Source organism: Desmodus rotundus, chromosome 1, assembly GCF_022682495.2.
Source record: "Desmodus rotundus isolate HL8 chromosome 1, HLdesRot8A.1, whole genome shotgun sequence".
Lineage (NCBI taxonomy): Eukaryota > Metazoa > Chordata > Mammalia > Chiroptera > Phyllostomidae > Desmodus > Desmodus rotundus.
Window position 1 is genome coordinate 144,209,444 of NC_071387.1, and position 22,533 is coordinate 144,231,976.

The window sequence follows — 22,533 nt, forward strand, 5'->3', positions numbered from 1 at the left end:
AAGCAAACACAGCATCTCCTAGTGTAATTTGGCTCTGCAATTCATTATTGTTATTCATTATACCTTCAGTGTGACAGCTTTAGTTTTCTGAAAAGGGTTTAATTGGTTAAAAAAAAAAAGGCCCCTGTCCATTTCCAAGGAGCAAGCTGCCTGTTTTGTTCTTCCTCTGGGAGGGGAAGGATGGGAGTCACAGTGACAGTGCTCCCGGAGACACGTGAGGGTCTGGTGGAGTGGAGATGCCCCTTTTGACCTTTGTATCGGTCCTCTTATTTCCCACAGAAAGGTTCCAGAAACACAACCTGGGAAGCTTACATGATGCAGAACTGAGTTCCTGCTGTTAGTTATATGCGATATCCAAACAGATTCATGGTGAGTCAATCGTCTCTCATTTGTGATCTTTATGAATATAATTTTAAGGATCTCTTGGTGGTTGCATTTATTTGTATTGCATGTATGTGTGTATTCCAAACATATGTTTATAAAGTGTGCGTGTTGTGCATTAGTTTATGCTTCCATAAGCACAAAATGAGTGTCGGAGGTGCTGCTTCAATCATGGGTCCCTATATGCCGGGTATTTTGATTTTTTTAAAGTATGCCCAAAGGATATTACTTTTATCTATTTGCCATGAATAAACCCATGTTAGTGATGTGAGGGATTTTTTCCCCCATTTTGTCTTCTTTCAGTTAATTTTAACTTCATTATTAAGATGAATTGTAATGATGTTTAAAACCCCAGAGGCAAACTGGCTTCATTTGATTTCTTCTGGTAGATGAAAAAAAACTGTTAACAATTGCAATCTTCTGTGAAATGTGCCTTGTGCTTTGTGCTTACATTTTTAATGTGCCTTTCAAAATAGAATTGATTTGGTTCTTTTAAAAATATATATATAAAACAATAAATATTTTATAAGAGAAGGGATAGGGATAGCTGCTTTTTTTCTTTTTCTTTTTGGGGGTATGAGCAACTGAAATGGTAAAAATAATCTCACAATATTAACCAGTTGAAAGCAAAACAATACTTTTTAAAATTAGTTTGAGCTCCCAAGAATTATTTAGCTCAAGATGCAACATGTTTGGCATGTGTTGTCTAGGAAAAGAGCTTTCTCTTGGCACTCTGTGGCATCTGTCCCCTGCTCAGGACTTCTGGTCTCGCAAACAAAAAGAAGGGATGCAAGTATACTATGTGGAATTCACTCAAAGTAAAACAGTTTATAGATATATCAAGTGTCCTGGTGGAATTTCAGGCATCTTCATGAAAAACAGACATATTTTTATGAGTTATGTGTTTTTTTAATAATATAAATTTTATTTAATAAAAGAAGGTGACTTCTCTTCTTCTTCTTTTTTTTTTTTTGCCAAGTTTCTTGTTCAGGCCTTGGGGACAGTCACCTGCATATTAGTCTCTGTATTATGTAGAACCTACCCTCTTCCATTTATTTATGTAATAAACATTTATTAAGCACCTTCTGTGTGCCTTGTGCTTGCTAAAACCCTGAATAAACACAGACTCTGCCCTCAAGGAACTTCAAATCTAATGGGAGAGATGAACAAGCACATATTATGTACACTCACGGAAGACTCAAAAGAAGGAGGAGGAGGAGAAAGAGAAGGAAAATAAGTGCCCAGGGAAAGGACTGTAAGAGTAGTTCCGGATTTCTTGGGAGGGATACTTGACTCAAAGACTGATTCTTCTCTGCATCCAGTACAGAATGAGGTGATGTTTTGTTTGGAAGTTGTTTTTCTGTGATGGAGTTTAATCTCACCTGAATTTTAGGAAACTGACGCACTTCAGTCACTTCTTCACCCTTTCTCTCTCGTTAGGGTAGCAGCTTCTGTGAACTAAAGGAGCCCCTCACCCACCCATTTGGTAACAACCCTAAGCCTGCCTCGCCAGCCTAATTACTAGCAAATTGCATCTGCTAGGTCCATGGGCATGCTTTCAAGTCTAATAAGAATGAAAAAACTGTTCAAAGCTGAGATATATTTAGTCCTAGAGAGAGATTGATTTTCTGTGGGGTTCTGAATTACTTTTAAAAAACTGTTTTTAAATCCCAGCAAATATTTCAGGTTTGAGACTCACGATGATGAAGGAATGTTTTCTTGGATGTCCCTTCTTCTCCAGTTAATTTCTCATCATTTTTCTCTGGGCTGGGAAGTCATTCATGTTTTTCTCAGTAAATGTAGCATCCTGATAATATCTGCTTTTGGTATTTAAGAGAAAAGTGCAACTCAGATGCTTAAAACAATAAATATTTGACACCATGATTCTGTAGGCTGGCTCGGTATCCTGCCCTGCAATAGGTTAGCTGAGGTGAGGGTGGCCTCACTCCCATCTTTGGGAACTTGGTTGGGGAAGCTGTGAGGCCTGGGCTCTCTCCAGTAGCTCCTTGTTATTTGGACACAGCAGGGGCCCCAGGGGAAGCAAGAAGAGCAAACTCCAAAGCACACTTTTGAAGTTTCTGCTTCTGGGATGTTGGCTAATATCCTATTAACAAAACCAAGACATCAGACTAAGCTCAAGACCAAAAGTTGGAGAAAAAGACCACATCTCTTGATAGGAGAGGTGGCAAAGTCATGCTGCAAAAGGGTGCAAGGATACCATGTATACAAGGAGATGACAACAAATACAAGGCCATTACTGCTGTACTTTGCTCAGCCAATTTCCCTGAGAGGCCAGCAGGAGGTAGAGTCAGGAGAGGAAGATACTTGGGGATAGGGAGATATCCTGTAGCAGACTTTAGAGGGATCCCAGTGTAAATGGACTTACCTGAATCTCACCTGTGTTGCAAGTTTCATCATCCTGCAGTTCATTACCTTTTGGAGGTTTTGAAAACTGCAGTAGAATAGAGGGAGGCTTCAAAATGAGAGTGGAGCTTGTTAAAGAAAAAAAAATGACGTCAGATAAGATGAGTAAACAGAAGTTGATTTCAGTTCCATACTACTGTGAGCAGTAAGGCAGAGAGCCAAGAGCAAGTCTGGTATTTAACTTCACTGAAGCAAAAGGCAGAGGGTTTGAAACCCTGGAGGTGAGCCAGTGGAAAAGTGCTGGAGGATGTTAGAGAGGAGGTTATCAATGGAACTTGTTGAGCACATTCAGTTATTCCTGAATCTGCAATTCTTTTCTGTGATTAAGCCACCTGTGTTTGCACATGGACACCCATGGGAGTCAGACTCCTGCCCTCCACAGAGAATGGAAGGTAGGGATGCTATCTCCTCTGACGTATTTATTTCAAAAATGATTCCTACGTACATTTCCTGTGTTGTGAAACTGGCAGGGGGCTGGGAAGAGATTGGCTTACGTTTCAGAGGTGTAGAGAAAGGATTTACAATGACAAGTTTTCTAAAATAAGTGCTCTAAGAAAAGGGTGGTCAGAGGCCTAGGGTCCAGAAAGAAGCCCATCTAAAGTTTAGTTAAACTGAGGGGATTGTTAATTCCATCTTGGTCAGGTTGTCCAGGAGCAAAACAACCTACCTTGCAAAGGTGTTGGATTAGATATCCTTTATTGGCAAATGAGATGTTGATATTCTGTGAAGGAAAATTTAATCAACAGCTAAGTGGGTGAAGAAAGCATTGTTTTTGTTGGTTTGCTTTTCTTTTTTTACTTTAACTAGTGGGGCAAGGAGACGCGGGGAGATGTGCTCTATCCAAGGTGCCTACAGACAGCTCAGTATACCCAGCGGCATGTGAAGGCAGGTCCTTGATTAGATTGGACAGAAGCTCTATTGCAAACATTGTCATACTCTGACAAGTTGCATTTTTATCAGTAGGAGAATATCAGTTTTGTGACTTGCTTAAACTGAAGAGATTTCTTAATTTTCTCAAGAGCATGTTTTAAGAGTACTGTTTTAGTAGAAGTTGATATTCCATCTAGTTCAAATGTTGTTACTAGAAGGGCTATTCTTTTTTTTAAAGATTTTATTTATTTATTTTTAGAGAGAGGGGAAAGGAAGGAGAGAGGGAGAGAAACATCAGTGTGTGGTTTCTTCAGTTTGACCCCTAGTGGGGACCTGACCCACAGCCCAGGCATGTGCCCTGATTAGAAATCAAACCGGTGACCCTTTGCTTTGCAGGCCCATGCTCAATCCATTGAGCTGCACCAGCCAGGCTAGAAGGGCTATTCTCAAAATCATTCCTGAAAAATAATGAGCCACTTCCCCAGAAACTCTGGTAGAATGGTCCCTCACCCTCTAAGAAACTGTTTCGTGCTTTGCCTGTTTTGGAACACACTATGAAATTGACACTTTTCTAATTCCTCTGAGTGGTGGAAAGAATGAACAGTGAACAGTGGATATAACTAGGACATTTGTATATTTTAGGAGTGGTGAAGCTGAGACTTAATTTGATAGTTGGGACAGGGAAGAACACAAGGTTCTTTTTACCTCCTTTGATGCCTCAATTTTTTTTCTGTAAACGACCCATAAACAACAGGCCCAGGAATAGGATAATGCAATGGTTCAGTTTCATAAGCGGCGATGTAGGAAGTACTATAGAACTGGTGACTCCCTTGTAGTTTTTGGGGAAACCATTGGAGGCATTGCTGCCCGGATGGCGGAGATATTGTCTCTGCCGTAATTATCTCGACTGGCAAGTCTGCTTGGCTTCCAGGAAGGTGGCTAGATATTGAATGTGGACATCACTCCTCTGAGCTCAAATTGAGAATCGTGCTTTTCAATGCTTTGTGGAAGGTGGAGGCCAGCCTCTCTCTTACAATGGGTGTAATCCAAAATCAAAGATGCCAGCCATAAGCACTGTCAGTCTGCCTTCTTCCAGGATTTAAAAAAAATGGTCCCCCACTCATGAAGATTCTGGTTGTGATGAGCTGCAAATCATTTAATAGCTTTTCTTGGGGGAACTCACAAGATGGAGAAGTAACTTGAAAGATACTATTTTTAGAGTTCCAGATAGGTTTATCTTACAATAACAAAACTATGATTAGAAATGCTCCAGAAAAAAAAAAAAAGGTGTCATTAGCTTATCCTTGGACCTTTTAGAACTCAAATTCTGTATCTTTCCTGCTGCTGAATCCTTTCTAAATGGCCTTTATGAGAGTTCATCAGGCAAAGGGAAATGAGGCAGGCACTGGCAAGTCATTATTTCTGCAAAATGTCTGTTCCTGGTCAGGTTACTGTATCTCAGCCTCACAGCACCAGGGCAGGCGGGGCAGTGAGGCGTTAGTTAGCTCTTGGATGCGGGACTTGCTTCATACCTGAGTTGTAGGAAGTTGCGGCAGTGTCTGGTTTGAATTAATTCGTATTTGGAGGTGCGTGGCAGTACAGAAAATGGTACACAATTGTTTTCTAGAAAACATCAAGCATATAGGTGGGACTAAGTGTGTGACTTAAACAGCAATGTATCATACTTACTAAGTTAGCAGAACTTGCTCAAATCACCAACAACATTGTTGGTGGTTATAGACTATCATAACACCAGGAGAAAGAGTTTCACTGAAGAACAAAATGTTTAACCTGCCAACACATTTGTTTCACGTTAGCCACTAACACTTTTCCCCTTTATCCACAATTATTCTGAGCAAAAGAAGTAACAGTATATGGGCTCAAAATTGTAATCAGGCCAGTGAATTTCCTAATTTACTGACACTACGTGGTGTCAGTCACTCTAGGTAAAGGGGGTGCAGTGGAGAATTTACATTTTTACAAATTAAAAATGCTAGTTGCCAATACAAAGAAATGACCTTTACGATTCTCAATCAGGGTACATGCCTGGTTGCAGGTTCGGTCCCTGCTGGAGTGTGTATGAGAGGCAACTGATTGATGTTTCTCACCCTCTCTTTCTCCCTCCCTTCCCCTCTCTCTAAAAATAAATACAAATCTTAAAAAAAAACAAAAAATAACCAAAGAAATGACCATTTTAACCTGTTTTGCATTGTCCTTTATTGCATAGAATTTAATATACAGGGTGGGGCAAAAGTAGATTTATAGTTGAGAGTACACAAAACACAGAGCTTTTACTTTTATTATTATTTATTAATTATTGTAGTAGTTTCCATATGAACAACTATAAGCCTACTTTTGCCCCACCCTGTATATGTCTTCTGCATTCATAGATGAAGTTCTTTATCTGTAAGCAAATAAGGAGGCCTCTATTTTCTACAGGAGGGATTAGAGGAAAAAACCTAAAGGATGAGATGTAACTCGGTATGTGATCTAAAGCAAAGGGAAGTTCAAGAAAGAGAAAAGGTTCGGTTAGGTCTTCCGAGAATTACAGGGGAGTCCATTTCTGCAGCAGTGGGTTGCCCCCGGCACCTCTTCGCTGTGATCCACGCAGTAAGAAACATAAAAATGAAAAGGGACAGGGCTGACTTCTCCCACATGTGCACACTCCCACCACAGTGCAGCTTCTGTGCTCCCTGGCATTGGTAACACACCCCCTTATCCAGTGTTATTTTTAACCAGAGAAAGGATACTATCTTATCAGAGCAGTCTTGTAGGATAGGCTATGTGATTCACTACGATCCAACTCTTTATTTTCTATCAAAGTAGGACCCTTTGGGAAAGATATACTTAGAAAATCATGTGTTATATTCCTATACACACTTTTAAGTGACAAAGTTAATTTTATCTATGAGACTTATTTTGTGAATGTTTTTATATACAAACATTTTCTAAATGTACTGGATTTCACGTGGCTGAAATCATGTGACTAAAATCTCAAAGAAATAGACTTTTGTTATGCAAAGCATTCTTTTGGGGTTGATGACTTTTAATTCCCTTTGATTATTTCAAGGACTTTGTATACAACCCCTTTGGGTAACCTTGTCTTCCTACCAGGAGGCTTACCTGTACTAACAACCATCTGACAGATTTTCCTCCAATTCTTAAAAATAAGGGGCCTCTCTTCTTATCCCAGCTCACTTTTTTATCTGTTCCCTTAAATCCATCTTTCGCCTCATTTGTGCAGACATCTTTCCATTTACTAACATTTCCCTCTCTACATCATCAGTTCATCTTCTAAATTGGCTCCTTTTCCTCCCTTTTTAAGTAACTCAGGTGTCTCCCATTTTCAAACTGCCCCACCTTGACACCATCTGATTGCCAATCCCAGGGAACATTTCCCAGTTTGCAGCTCACAGCTTCTCTTGGGCATGTGCACCTGCTCTATGTGCTTGGTGTTGGTGACAGCATCTTCTCTCGGCGGCCCTGTGTGTGACCACTTATGCTCCTGCTCATTCTTTAGGTGTTGGTGAGCCCCAGGCTTCTGACTTTTGCCCAATGATTTTTGTTTACATATCTATTTCAGCGCCTTAATCTAGCCTGAGCGCTTTCTTCCATGACTCCCAATGTGTACCTTTCCTCTACACTTTTCTTTAAGCTTTTCTAGATAAGCTTGCTGGATATTTGGGACATGTAGATGTCTCAACACTCATCAAACTCAATATGTTCCAAATTAAATTTATCAGTTCCCTCCACTAGAATTTAGACTCATCTACCAGTATTTTATTTTATTGTTTTTGGAAATTCAAAAAAAAAAAGAACCAAAGTTTATAAAGGATAATTTAGCAATTGCTATGTATCTGAGTGTCAGAGACATACTGTTTAGGTCCAAGTTCAGGGACAGCACAGTATTATCCTTGTTTCCAGCCTAACATAAGATTATACCTGGTTTCCTACTTTACCCAGAGAGGCCCTACAACTTCTGACCCTGGATGGGTATTATAACCCCAGCCTTTAATTAAGGAATATTTTGTCCAGTCCCTCCTGTGTCCTAACCTTCTCTTATCTTCTCCTTCAGACTCACCCCAAACTTTATGATCAACATGCTGGCTCCCAGCGTTTTTAAAAAATTAAAACATAGCTACCCAGAATATCTGCACATTTGATGAATATGTGTATGAAGAACTGACAGGGAGGGTGTGAAGGGAGATATTCTTGTATCTGCTTTGTCTGCAGTTGCCAATTTACGTGGAAATACCAACAGGTACCCAGTGAATCACTGAGTTCCACAAAAACTCTTTTCTGCCCCCCTTATGTAGCAGTCACCCTACATTCTTATAGTAATTGGAGGTAATTTTCAGTTACTAATCAGAGTAGCAACTAGCATGAGTGTTCTATAGGCATGAAGAACCAAAAATGACTAGCAGTAGCTATGACTGGAAATACTGACTAATCCATCGATTTTACTGTTAAAACCAGTTTTATTAAAGAAAAACTTATATTCAACAAAATGCATCCATTTCAAGTATGGCATAAAATAAGGTTTGAACTCATAGGGGTCACCATGCCAATCAAAATAAGAATATTGAATCACTCCCCAAATTTCCCTCTTACTCTGTACTGATTTGCTAGACTGCCACAACCATACACTATAAACCGGGTGGCTTAAACAATGGAAATTGATTGTCTTGTAGTTCTGGAGGCTAGAACTCTTGAGATAAATCATTGGAAGGGTTGGTGTCTTCTGAAGGTTGTATCTCTCCTAGTTTTCTCTCCTTGGTGACGGTCTTCAGTGTTCCTTAGCTTGTAGATGCATCGCCTGATCTCTGCCTTCATTGTCATCCAGCCTTCTCTCTGTGTGCCTATCTGCCTCTGGTCCTAGTCTCCCTGTTTTGTAAGGTTCAGATCATATTGCATTAGAGCCTACCCCAGTGGTCTCATCCTAACTTGACCTCATTTGCAAAGTCTGTACTTCCAAATAAAGTTACGTTTTGGGCACTGGGGATTAAGAATTAAACATTTCTTCTACTATCACTCTTGTATTCCTGAGCATATTCCCCAAAACACCGCATGAAAAAGAATCCCTGTTCAGTCTCTTTCCTAGGAATCGTCTGTTGACTTTTATGGTCCAACAAGTTCAATGGTGCTAGAGGGAACATTCGGGGATATGGATGCTGTGCAAAGCCTCTGGAAAGCCCCCATAGGAGACTCACAGGGCAGACCTCCAAGATTCTGAGAAAAGTAACATGTCTGGAGTAGAAGCTGTTTGAAAAGCATCTTGTGATGTGCTACTGTGCCTGGGTAGCACACCACGAGATACAGTAGCACACTGAAGTTGAAAGTCTAATGGAAGGACTTTATGTGACTATGCCACCAGAGGTGTCTGTCATATTCAGGGGGTTAACAGATCTTCTGAAGTCACAATATCAGACAGGTGCAGCAGAAATCCATGTTTGTGATAGAAATGCTTGAGCAGATTTGGGAGGAACAAGTAAATTGCATGAACAGGTGGTTCATATTCTCATGTCACCTGTCTCAGAAAACATTTATAGTTTCTGCGTGGTTTCCTTCAACAGCCAACAGAGCTCTCAGTATGTCTCTGCTAGGCCAGAGTGAATCATCACTGCATCGCAGCCTTCCCCGAGGTGGGCATGAAGGAAGGTTATAAAGAGAAAGCCCCCCAGGACTCAGAGCTACAAGCCGCGCACTCGTATATTCATGCTGTATGAATAAACATTGATCTAGTGTAGATATACATGGATTTATAAGCCACAATTAATAGTTGGGTTATTCAGGGATGTTGAGAGAGCAAGATTAGATGAGCAGAAACAAGGAAATTTGAGGGAGAGACATGTAGGTAGACTCATGGGAATGAGCACGAAGACTGAGAGTCGTTGTGTCTCACCTCAGCAGGATCACTGGATGTCGGCTGTACGGAATGACTCATTCTGTGGATATTGGCCAGTCTTTCTCCTTGGTTACCCTAGTAGCTATACAATGGGCCTGTGAACAGAGTAGTGGTCATAGCAGGTGTGGAGGCCACTTATCAATAAGGCTGGTAATTTCTGACTGCCCTTCTGCCAGCAGAGATGAACAATAAACCCTTGATTTGATATCATCCCTTAGAGAGGTCAGGCAGCCACTTAGGGGCAGGGTGATTATATCAGAATCATTCAACCCCGAAATGGTGAAACCATATCCCATATGTCATTTATGTGTTTGCTCTATCTGCAGGGCCTCTACCAACATGATCTGCTGAGGGCTTTGAAGGCCTGATTTACCAACATCGGATGTATCAGATGTATGTTGTTGCCTCCGGCCACAGGAAACTTTTTCTTATGAGGAAGGTATGACTATGGGTACATGTCCACCTATGTGGATTCGCTGCTACTTATTTGTCCACGTGATATGGAAAACTATTTGCCCAATAGGATGATAGAGTAGCTTATTAAAAGCTTGAGTATCACACTCCACCAGGTATAGAATCTGTTCTCAAGGACGCAGTTTATACATTGAACAAATGACCTATAGTTTGTGTTCTGTGTTCAATAGCTAAACTCCATGGATTTGGGAACTAAGTGTGGAAGTAGGATTGGCTCCCTCACCATTTCTTCCAGTGACCTACTTATGGAATATGTGTTTCTCATCTATGCAATCTTATTATCTGCTTGATGAAAAGTCCTTGTTCTCAGGGCTGGTGAAATAATGTTTGGATCAGGAGACACAGTAACAAATCCCTGGAGACTGAAGCTATGACTCCACTTGGACATTTTGAGCTCCTTGTGCTATTGAATCAGGGGGGAAAAAAAGGATCTGGGTTATTACTACACAAGTGGAGGCGGAAATAAAATGTCTAAAATCAGGGAACTCACTAAGACATCTTATAATATCCTTAAACTCAGTGATAGTCATACATTAAAAATTGAAGTGACAACAGCCCAACAAGGGTAAAACACCAAAGGAATCTGATCCTCAGGGTTGAAGGTTTGGGTCACCTTATCAAACAAGCAAATTAGATCAACTTAAGTGCTAATTAAGGGTAAAACAATCCAGAATGGGTAATAAAATAGTGAAATGAGATAATTACACGTATACTCTTGTTTTATGCTCTGATTTCTTGAGTGAGCATAGGCTAAGATTCTTGGAAGTTGATGAAACCTGTAGAGGATCAGGCCAATGGAATTCAACTTTCTCTTCATTCTTATCTTTTTTTACCCCCATCATTCTTCTTTTGTTCCTTTTTGTGAACGTTTCTTGTGGGTTCTATGCTATTCTGCATCCTTATATCAGTGTTGGCATATTATTTGGAAATCACTCTGAATCTTTGTAGATTTTTTAATATATGACATATATAAAGCATATGAAAAAGTACAGAGAGTAATATTGCAAACATCTATTACACCCACCAAATAAAATGTTAGAGATTCCATTGAAGCTGTTTATTAACACCTCTCAGTACCATTCTGCTCTTCCCTCAGCGATAAGTACCACACTGAAGTTGAGATATATATATATTTCCATATGCATGTGTTCATAACTGTTATATAGATAGTTTGTGTTTTAAAAATTAAGTAATTATATCACATGGTATATATTTTTCTCTGTAATTTATTTTTTATTCTATGTGTTTTTGAGATACATATTTTTGATTAGCTTGAATTTTCTTTTTAAGTCCCGAGGTGGGTTGTTTTTTGTTGTTTTGTTTTTTTTTTTAACCAGTATTTCAATTGCCCCTGTTCCAAGATCACCAATGCTTTGTATCACTCTAGGATGCTCCATTCTTAGTAGGAGAGCTTCTTGTAATTCCAGAACACCAGACACTCTATTTCAGTCTGAGACATGCATTGCAGAAGGAATGACTGCACAAAAGAATGACGTGTGTTCTCTTTTCGGCAGTGTTGCGGTGCTGCAACTCAGGAATTCTCCTGCATTTCAGCTTTGCAAGAGAATATCTTTTCTTCTCCCTCACTTTCTCTCTCTCTCTCTCCATATATATATGTATGTGTTTATATATGTGTATGAATATGTGTATTCAGGGACATATATATATTTACATATATTTATATGTGTATTATATATATATGGAGACAGAGATATAAATATATATGTGTGTATATATAAGTAGTGAAATTAAATAGTGAATATATATATAGAGAGAGATATATCTATATCTATATCATATTTATATCTGTATATAATTTGTGTTAAAATGGGGTTTTGGAAGTCTAACAAAGTCCTTATAAACACAATCACTTCGGAAATTTAGATTCATGTCAATTTTTGAAGTTTTTATTTTTCCTCCCTAGCTTAGTGCCAAAGGTGTCCTCTATACTGGCTTTCATGGTCTTTAGTAGTCTTCCAGGGAAGAGTTTGTTTGGGAGGCCTCAGAGCATGGGGTAGCTGGTAATCAGTTACCTGTCTAGTTTATAGCACTCTGCCCTTCTAACAGAAATGGCCAGGCATTATTAAATACACTTAGTTCAACCAACCACATAGCAGTGAACCAGGAGAAATTCAGATATAAACAAAAGGAGTATAAAAGCAACTAATAGAGTTTTGTGGAGCTCTGCTTGCTTATGTCATTCTGGACTTTGAATGAATTGGACTCTGGGTGTTGGGACATTGTTAATACCATATAAAGGCTGCATTTACTTTGTATTTTATGTGTATAGGGGTCATATATCATATATATATATAAAATAGATCTCCAGATTAAAAGTATTACACCCAAATACCTGCATTTGGACTTGGTGTAAACCATGAGATATTTTCCATAATGGCTTCTTTCACTTAGTAAGATGCATTTAAACTTCTTCCATGTCTTTTCATGGCTTGGTAGCTCATTTCTCTTTAGTGCTGAGCAATATCCCATTGTCTGGATGTACCACAGTTTGTTTATTCTTCCACCTACTAAAAGGCCTCTTGGTTGCTTCAAGTTTTGGAAATTGTGAATAAAGCTGCTATAAATATCTGTGTTTATAACAGGTATTTGCGTGGACATATATTTTCACTCTTTTGGAAGTACCAAAGAATGAAATTCCCGAATCTTATGGTAAGAGTATGTTTACTTATGTTAGAAGCTGCTGAGCTATCTTCCAAATGGCTGTATCATCTTGCATTCCCACCAGGGATGAATGAAAGTTTCTGTTGCCCTATGTCCTCACTGGCACTGTTGTCAGTGTTTTGGGTTTTGTCCATTCTAACAGAGGTGTACTGGGATCTCTTTGTTTTTATAATTTGAAATTTTCTGATGACATAGGATGTGGAACATTTTATATCCGCATTTGCCATTTTTATTTTGAAAGGAATCCTCATATTTAAAAATGACTGACCTAGGTAATACTACTAAGATATTAAAGTTAGACAGTGCCCATGTTTCAGTTACTTAATTCATGAGTCAGAAAGATCCCAGTGTTAGAGGGATAAGACCAACCATGGGTGTGGGAGCCAATTTACCATGTGCCTGGGACATGCCAAGTACTTTTATACAACAATTGTAGGGTGCAGGTTTACTGTCTCCTCATCTCTCCTAGGGGAGGTCTCTTGGTCATATGGAGGAAAATGATAAAATAGTGTATGTAACTAGGATAATAGTGTAAGGACATTCTGAAGGAGATCATCACTATTAACATGACATGTGCTTATTTTCTGCCATAGAAAATTTCACTGTGATGTTGCTAAAGGCTCCATCAGAAGGGCATAAGATCTAAAAGGCCTGCTCTTGCTCCTCAGAACTGAATGTTAAGAGCTCAGGTCCCGATGCTCCTGGATGGTGGGGGGCAGCAAGTATGCACGAGGACTGGAGAGGGAGAAAGGCGAGGAAGAAGCAGAGATTCATACATTCCCAGCTGAGATTGAATTTAATGAACTGAAAGGTGATTTGGCTGGAAAAGCAAAGAAATTTTTTGTACCAATCTCTGAATTCTAAAATTATATTATCATCTAGTAGCATTGGGATAGAGCATTGTTTTTGAAATGTTAATTTATGTTCCTTCTCCCTTTCATGCAAATAAGAGCCAAGATAGATTGTCCCAGGGAAAAAATATAGAGCAGAAAGCCCATTGATTTTTAACTCTTTTTCTGGATTACATGTTCACAAATTCTTGGGATTCAAGGTAACATGGGCAAAGATATCGTGCACTAGGGAACAAAAAGTGTAAGGAATGTGGCTCTTTCCTTGCATATTTAAAAATAATTCCCTGGTTAAAGGAAAGAGAGATGTAGAGAACAGTTGAGGTAAGGGACCAGGTGGGTTCCAAAGAGGTGTGCTGGTAGTCAATAGTGGTGCTCATTCACTGTATCTGGTTAGCCCCTCCCCCCAGTCCATGCCTGTGCAAACGGTAGAATTGCATTGGTCAGTTCTCTTCAGATTGGATGTGGACGTATGACTTACACTGACTACTGCAACGTGAATGGGAGTGATATGTATAACTTCACCCTCCACGGTGTGGCTCACCACCTTCCCTTCCCGCTGGAGTGGTTTTTGTGGAAGTGCACGTCCAGGTGAAACCTCCGTCAGCCTGAGTCCCTGAGTGAGTCCATGGAGCAGAGTTTCTCCAGCAGCCTGCCCTGGACACAGCACGGTTAAGAAGCCGATTTCAATTGAGATTGGGAGGCTGTGTGTGTGTGTGTGTGTGTGTGTGTGTGTGTGTGTGTGTGTGTGTGTGTGTGGTGTCTCAGCAGGCCTTAGGAACGGAGCCCTAATGTTACTGTCAAAAGTCCAGCTCAGATTCTGAGGTCAGATTTCCTGGTTTGAAGCGCTGGCTCTGCCACTGACCAGCTATGTCATTCTGGGCAAGTTATTTACCTCTCTGTACCTCAGATTCCTCATATGTAAAAATGGAAATAATAGTAATACTCTGGACAGTGTTTTTGAGGATTAAATAAGTTAATATTTCGAAAGAATTAAGAACAGTTTGGGGAACATATATATGTTAGTTTCTTTCTCTCTCCTTTAACACTCCCTCTCCCTCATGTCTGGTCTTAGACAAAGAATGAGCAAATCTATTATTCAAAGGAGTCAAGACAAAGGAATGAGCAAAACTATTATTCTGGAAGAATTTAAAAATAATAGCTTAATTCCATGACAAAGGAATGAGCACAAATATTATTCTGAAAGGATTTAAAATAATAGCTTAATTCATTTGAAATTTTTAAAAAGTATCAAAGAGGAGCGTAATAGAATGTTTCCTTTCATCATAACTACTTAACTGCATTTATTGCAGTTCTGTTTGTGCTCCTGTGAGGCAACTAGGCATTTAATGTTACTGACTTCCAAATAACTAGTTCCATGGAAGCATTTTCCTCCCCTTACCATGCTCCACCCTTCCCCCTTCCACAAGGAAGGGGCCCCCAGACATCAGGGAAGAGAGCTAACTAATTAACTTTTAAACTCGGTTTGATCTTCTTATCCCCAGCGAATCTAGAAGCCTCCCCAAGCTATCTGGGTGAGTGCTGCAGGTTTGAAAGCAATCTTTTAATATATTCACTTGATTTTAAAGACAAAAACCTCCCTGGAACATTTAGCCACGGGCACCACTTTTACTCTTCTGAGTAGCTGTTCCCTGGACTTCTCTGAAGCTGCTGTTAGAGGTAGTTGAAATATATTTCCAAAGATTCAAGTTCACTACTGGACCATTAAGCCTTTGAGGTCCAAGAAAAACCACAAAGGATTGCTGGTGTCAGGACTGAGGGGGAAACAAGCTTTAAAATACAGGAGAGGATAAAAAGCATAGCCTCTGCAGGTATGTCATTCCCAATCAGATAAAAATACAAACCAAGTGAGTGACAATAAAGGCAGCTTTGCAAAGCTGCGCCCATGGGGTAAAAAAGTTGGGGAGGAGAGGGTCAGGAAAAGGGAGATAAAAATCCCTCCTGGTACATTTAAACCTAAAACCTGCTGTTTAATTATAGTATTACCACAAAAATGTCCTCGAGCCTGTGGAGGTGACCAAAAAGGAAGAGTGCCAAGGCCATGCAGTTAGGCATTTTATAGGGTCCTGGACATCAGAAGCCCTGTTCCCAGTTTAGAAAGTCTCTCAAAACTCTGGGTTCGAAATCACAGGTTTCATCAGCGTGGCTCGTCAAAAGATCACAAATTTCAATTTTTCCTCCAGGATGCTGACGAGAACTTTCAAACAGAAATAAGGTCACTGGTAAAGTGATTCAGGGTTTAATAGATTCTTAAGGTTGTTTTCCAGAGATATTTATAAGAGAAATGTAATTTTGGAAAGAAAGTATCTTGGCAATTCTTTCTGGCCCCAGATCTTTATTAGGGCAGAAAAAAAGCATGGCAGCTCCACAGAAGAATCTGCGTCTCAGCTTTAACATTTCTTCACATAAAAATGCACCAACCAGAGAATTCTGTGGGAAGACCTGGAGTTTTTAATGCCTTTCGTTTTGTGGTTCCTTATTTTCATGGTGGCAGTGTGCATAAATATACAGCACCCAATTTCCTTAATGAAAATATGCTTTCTTATTTTATGGGCCTGCAGATATTGTACTGAATTTGTCTCTACAAGGGACAAAATTTATGTCAAAAGCTGATCTAATGAAAATTGACTTGAAAGGATTTCTCTAAAATGTAGCAGGAGTGCTGTTTTAATTGCAGTGCCTGGTATCTGAGCTCAGTAGACAATAATATAATAATTATTAATGATAATAATATGCACATTTTTATAAAAATCAATTTATTTAGGAAATTACAGATCACAGAGAACACTATCGATTTGTCACGACTTTTATATGGAATTTTATGTTTATCTCCGCTCAAGGGATCTGTCATGGTTTCCAATGTCTACACAAACATACTTAGGAGACTACCTGCAAATGTTTCATAGTCTTGTCCTTGCCTTCTACGTATGGGTGTGTTTAATACAGATCTTTTTTAATGGAGTCTGCCGAAACCATATCTGACTCCATTTTGCCCTAATACATGTTTCATCTCAGCTCTTATAATTCTTTTGGGTAAGACCCTTGCATTGTTTAAGCCCTTGCTAAAAGTTTTACATCACACTTCCTTCCCTTTTATTATTCTTCCTTTCTTCCTTGTCCTTTTCCTGCTCCTTTTTCTCATCCACTTCCTTCCCCTTTAATGCTTCTATTGAATGGCCTCTACCACAATAAAATTCTAGGCTAAGAAACCTCCATTATTTCAAGTCTCAACACAGACTTGTGATATAGTAGCAGTGATATGGAAGCTATTAGAATAGATTTATTCATCAAACGAGAGCTGTGGGCAAGTGTCTGAAGTCAGTAGCCCTGGGAAACATAAAGCACACCGTCTGCATCCAAAGAATTTACAGACCAGTGGGCTGTAAAGACAGGATAGATAGTAGGCGAGTAGGGTAGATTATTGAAAATCCTGTATGACTTTCTCCCTTATAAAGAGTTTCCTTGCCCCACCCACAGTAGAGTTTAATGGTTTCAATTTCTTTTTTTTTTCTGCCAGTTGAAATTTCTTTGTTTCTAAAAAGAAATTATCTTTCAGCACATGGGAATTTATATAAAAATCATTCTGTTCATAATTCATTAGAGATATAAAACATAATTTTCCTAAACCACTTAGGGAGAAATGATGAAAATCAGATATGCGATGACATGAAAATGGAATCTGAGTGAAAACCTCTTTGGAAGGACTAGTGTGTATGAATGTGGCATTTCTCCTTTGACCAGACTTGACTTGTAGACGCTGTAAGTTGGGTCTATATGGTGAAACCAGAACAACAGTTTAAAATCGGTTGGATTTCATGCTTCTTTAATTGAACTGATTGTTTGGGCAAAGTGACTTCTTAAAAGGGACAAAATGGTTGTGTGGTCCATGTAAAGTAGCACCAGACTCATAGGGAGATGTGGGCTCATAGCCCTTAACTCCGATCCCAATCGATTCTGACTCTGATTTCTCTTGGGTTCATTGAGGTCATTGGTGATTTTTATGCTACTCTGTTCTGGTGAAGCAGCTCAGCGTACACTTGCCACAGTAAGATAAGTTTTTCTTAACCAACTCACTTTTCCATTGTAGTATTTTTTTTTTTCATCCTCCTAAAGAACCCTATTCCCTTTTAAGGCTAGAATCTTCACCCTGGCTGTCAAGGCTTTATTGCAGCCACTGTGCTAACTACCTGGGGAGGGAGGGAGGTACTAGCACTCGTTCTTGTGCTCTTCTCTACTTTACCTTGTGTGGCAGAGGCTTCCTGCCTGGGAGCTACATTTTCTGGCCCACTTTGTCTCTCATGTTTTGGATAGATTGACTTTGAGCTTTGGACCAGACTTAAGATTTGGAAAGAAGGCAAGAGACAACAACAAAGCCATTTTATTCCTTTTCTGATAGTAGACTCTGGGTTTTGCAGAGTCGAGTTTGGTAATGACCTCTGTTTTCATTGGCTCCTCACCCGCCACAGGTGTGTGGAAGAACTGTGAAGTGTTAATGGTTTTCTGCAGGTTCTCAACCGATGGACAGGAGTTTCTGACTCTGTCTAGACCTTTCTGTGGTTTGTATGCTCCTAATTTCCTATTCTATATTCTTTTCAGTTTTAAATAAATAAATAGAATGGTCTCTGTTTTCCTAACTGGACACTGTCTATGGAATGTAATTCCTCCTCTACCCTAAAACAAAAGGCAAAACATGGACTGTCTCCATGTGTTCATAGAATCTCTTGTCTCTCCCTTCATCCCACCTATTCACATGCATCCACGCCTGCCTCTGCACATTATTTCCAGCTCCTGAGTCCTCACTAAATTTGCATTTCTTAACTCTTTCAGTGGACAAATTCTTGGTTTCAATTTCCATCCTCTTTTGTATTGCTATTTTTAAAAACTTATTTGTCTCTGTGAGAACCAGTCTATTATTTTATTTTTCTCCTGACTCCTTTGCAGTGCAACACTGTATGACATACACGGTGGGCTTACTAAAAATCAAAAGCCCAAACAAAAGAAAGATCCCAAATACCTCTGTGGTTTTGTTTTATGATTATAAAATTTATATGTATTTATTATATAGACATACGCAAAGGAAGTAACAGATAATATTCTTAATTTTCTAATTTAGAAATGACCACTACTCACATATCAACACATTTGAATCATATATATGTTAATATAACTTGAATTTTATTAGGAATAGAAATAAAGTTTTATATATCATTTTCTACTAACATTATAAAACAAATATTTTGCCATCATTAAAATCTCCCCATGAGCGCTGAGATGGTGTTGTAGTGTTTGAACGTGCACACGTGCCTTCATTTTATTTAACCATTTCTCTAGTGCTGAATAATTAGGTTGTTGTACATTTTTTACTATAAATAATGCTGCAGTAAAAATAATTGCACCTAAATCTTCTAAGCATACTAAAACAATTCTGAGCATATTATTTTAAGATTAGAGATATTTAGGGTGTACCTATTCAAAATAAATAGTATTATAAGTGATCTGCAAAGAGCTATGAGAATACAGAGGAAAAAGCAAAAAATTCATTGATGGAGTGGCTTTCCTTAGATATTGATTTAGTAAATAAATAAATGAACATATCATTGAATGAATGAGCCAAGTAGTCCTGTTACAAATCCATTTCACCCATGTCACACAAGTAAAATAATTGGACTCTATTTAGAAATGTACTTTATATGAACATGAGTCATTTATTCATATATATGTTTATACATATTGGTTATGTTTCTTGGAATATGCATTTTTTTATACTTTATCCTGCATCTATTGATTTTGAAGCATTTTTTGCATAACATGTTGATCAAAGAATAGTCCATATTAACACTGTCAAGTAAAGAATCCAGTCGAGGAATATTTCACATCTTATCTTAATATAAGAACAAATTACTTCACTTCAGTGAAATCCAGACTGGGGGGCATACTGAGCACCCTGGAAGATCAGTAGGTGGCACTTGGGTGCTGTGGTCTGCGTGAGCCGAGCAGAGGGCCTGGAGGAAGAGTAGGAAGGGAAGTGTCATGGGGTGTTTATGTGGGCCAATGCAAATGTTCTGAGCCAGAATAGAATTATTTTGTGGTTTAATCATTTTGTGGAACTACTCTCAGGACTATGACCTAGATGAGCAACGGGATGAGATCACTTCTCGATTGAGGGAGTTGCCGTGGGTAAATAAAGTCGGCTATTTCCCAGTTAGCCTCTGGGCAGTCAATTCTCTGAATTGGCATTTAGCATATCAGACACTGATAGTTTCTTTTCACTGTGTTGGTGTTTTTAAAAATGGAAAACCACATCAAACACCAACATTATTTAGGGGGAAAATAAGGGTCAAATTTTGTATAATAAAGGAGATCAATTTGCTCTGCTGAAATCCCTGGAACTTCACTGCCAGGGTTATTCAGACATAGCTGCATATGAAAAACATCAGAGGAGACAGCTTTCTAAAAATTATAACAATTCTGATGAGTAAGATTTCTTTCAGAAAGTGTTCCAGAAGAAAATTCCAAAGGAAGCAAAACACAGCTTAAAATAATATTGATTTAGATCAGCGATTTTCAACCAGTGTGCCATGGCAGGCACGCTGGTGTGCCGTAAGAATTTTTAAAACATGCAATACTAGACTATTTAGTATGGGCACTGACCTCTTTTGCCTTAGGTTGTCAAATTAAAAAAAAAATATGACAACAGCCAACACAACAATAGTGATCCAGTGTGCATGAATAAAAATTATACCTGTTTTTTTTGTCAGATTGGCAAACATAAATTTTTTGGTGACTCACAGAATTTTAGGAATTAGTTTGTGTGTGCTATGAGATGAAAAAAAGTTGAAAATCGCTGGTTTAGGTAATGGAGTAAGGGTTTACTTTGCAAAAACTTGTAGATAGCCTTCTCTTTTGTTCGGCATGAGCAATTAGTAGCTGTTTCTGCCCATAATTTGTCGTCACACACACTGGGCTCTCAGCACCCTGATGTGTGCAGCCAGCACAGCTCCTACTTGGGCACTGGGTGCTGACAGGGACAGTGCTTGAGACAGACCATCGTTTCTTGTGTCCTCTGTGCTGTGTGACTCAGGAGGAGGGAAACGGTGGGTTTTCCAAATATGTTTTAACCATGTGTCACAAATAAGAAGTTCACTCTTGGAGACAATAAGAGATTTTTTTTTAAGTACTTAATATGAGTCTGGCACTTTTTAAGTATGTTGCATATATTACCTTAGTTAGTCCTCAAAACAGCCACAAGAGATCCCCTATGGTGGGGAAACTAATAATACTTACAGAAACAGAACCCCCAAAATGTCCCAAGTCACAGAGTTGAATTTTCTGGGATTCAGCCCACTCTTTTCCTTAAATCTCTCTGATGACTTTCAATGCATGTGCCAACTAAGCCTTTTCTGTCTGGCCCTAACCATCTTTGTCTCATCTCCTGTTACTGCACAGGGTGCTGTCTGTGTTCTAGGCACCCAGATTATTTGCCATTTCCAACATGTGCTTTGTCTCACCTTAGCCATATCTGTCTGACATGTACTTTACTCCTTCACTGCTTGGCAAATTTGATCTCCAAATTTCAACTGACATAATCTCTTATTTCTAAAGTCATCATAATGTCTCCTTTGTAGGACAATATAATTATTCCCTCTTCTGTTCTCCAATAGCCTTTCTTTCTTGTCTTGATTGGTACTTATCATGTTGTATCATTTGTCATCGTGTCTCTAACTTTCAAATGGCATTCCTTTAGAACAGGAACAGGAACATTGTGCTATTCACTTTTTTAAAGATCCCTCATCTATAGCAGAATGCATGGTATCGAATATGTACTTGATAGGCTTGTGTTGAATTAATAATAGCAAATAAATGGTTAGCAATTAAATGACTTATAGAAGCCTAACAACTCAGTGCTCTTTCATGTACTGCTGCAGGGCAAATTTTAAAAATTGATACCATATATGAAAAGCAGTGTTTTGTAAAAATTTTGTTAAATTTATTGAAAGACTCCTAGATTGTCACTAGGGTGGACTATGGAGAGAGAGGGGGAGTTGGTGAAGCTGAAGACTGTCCTCACATAGGAAACAAGCACCAGGGTTGGGACATATTACCGGTGGTAGGGAGCAAGTGGAGTTCCAAAGGCTCTATGCATAGAGGCACTTACTACAGAATAAATGTGACTACCAGAGGGAAAAAAGTCTTGATAATAGTTTAGAAAAGCGGTCAACAAATTTTCTCTATAAAGCACCACACAGTAAATACAGCTCTCACATGGGACAACTACTGAACTCTTCCACTGTAGCACACAGGCACCTAAAGAAAATACCTGAATGAATGAGTGTGGCTGTGTTCCAATAAAACTTTATTAAAATAGGTACTGAGCCAGACTTAGCCTGTGGGCCATAGTTTGCAGAACCCAGGTTTAAAAGCACAGGTGAATAAAACAGCTGTCACTGAAGAGTATAACTTGCTTACCCACCATTTACTATGCTTCTCTTAAACAGTGAAGAATAAAAAGATACTGGTTAGGGTTTGAAGAAGAACTTCTGTGGTTGGAAGTCCAAGAAGTTCTACTTTAAAGAAAAGTAGATGGATGCTGAAAGTAAATATAAAGATGAAAAAAATGGTCTAAAGTTGAAGAAAAGGTGTTGGGAAGCAGATAAGGAAGTAGCTTTCTCATTTAAAGACTCAGGGCCTAGGACCTTGACCATGAGTTGTAGGAGACAAAGAAGATGTACAACAATGGCCTCATCATCTAAGGCCTGAAGACCTGACTCCATGGTGCTTATGAGGAAGAAAATGGAGGCTGCTGAGGAAACCTCCATTGCCAGCTGCCATGCTACCTCAAGTCTGTCCCAGGTTAAAAGGAAGATCAGACAGAGGCCAGGAAAATTCTGAGGGCTTGGGTGTCTGGTAAAATGTGAGGCTGGCATAACT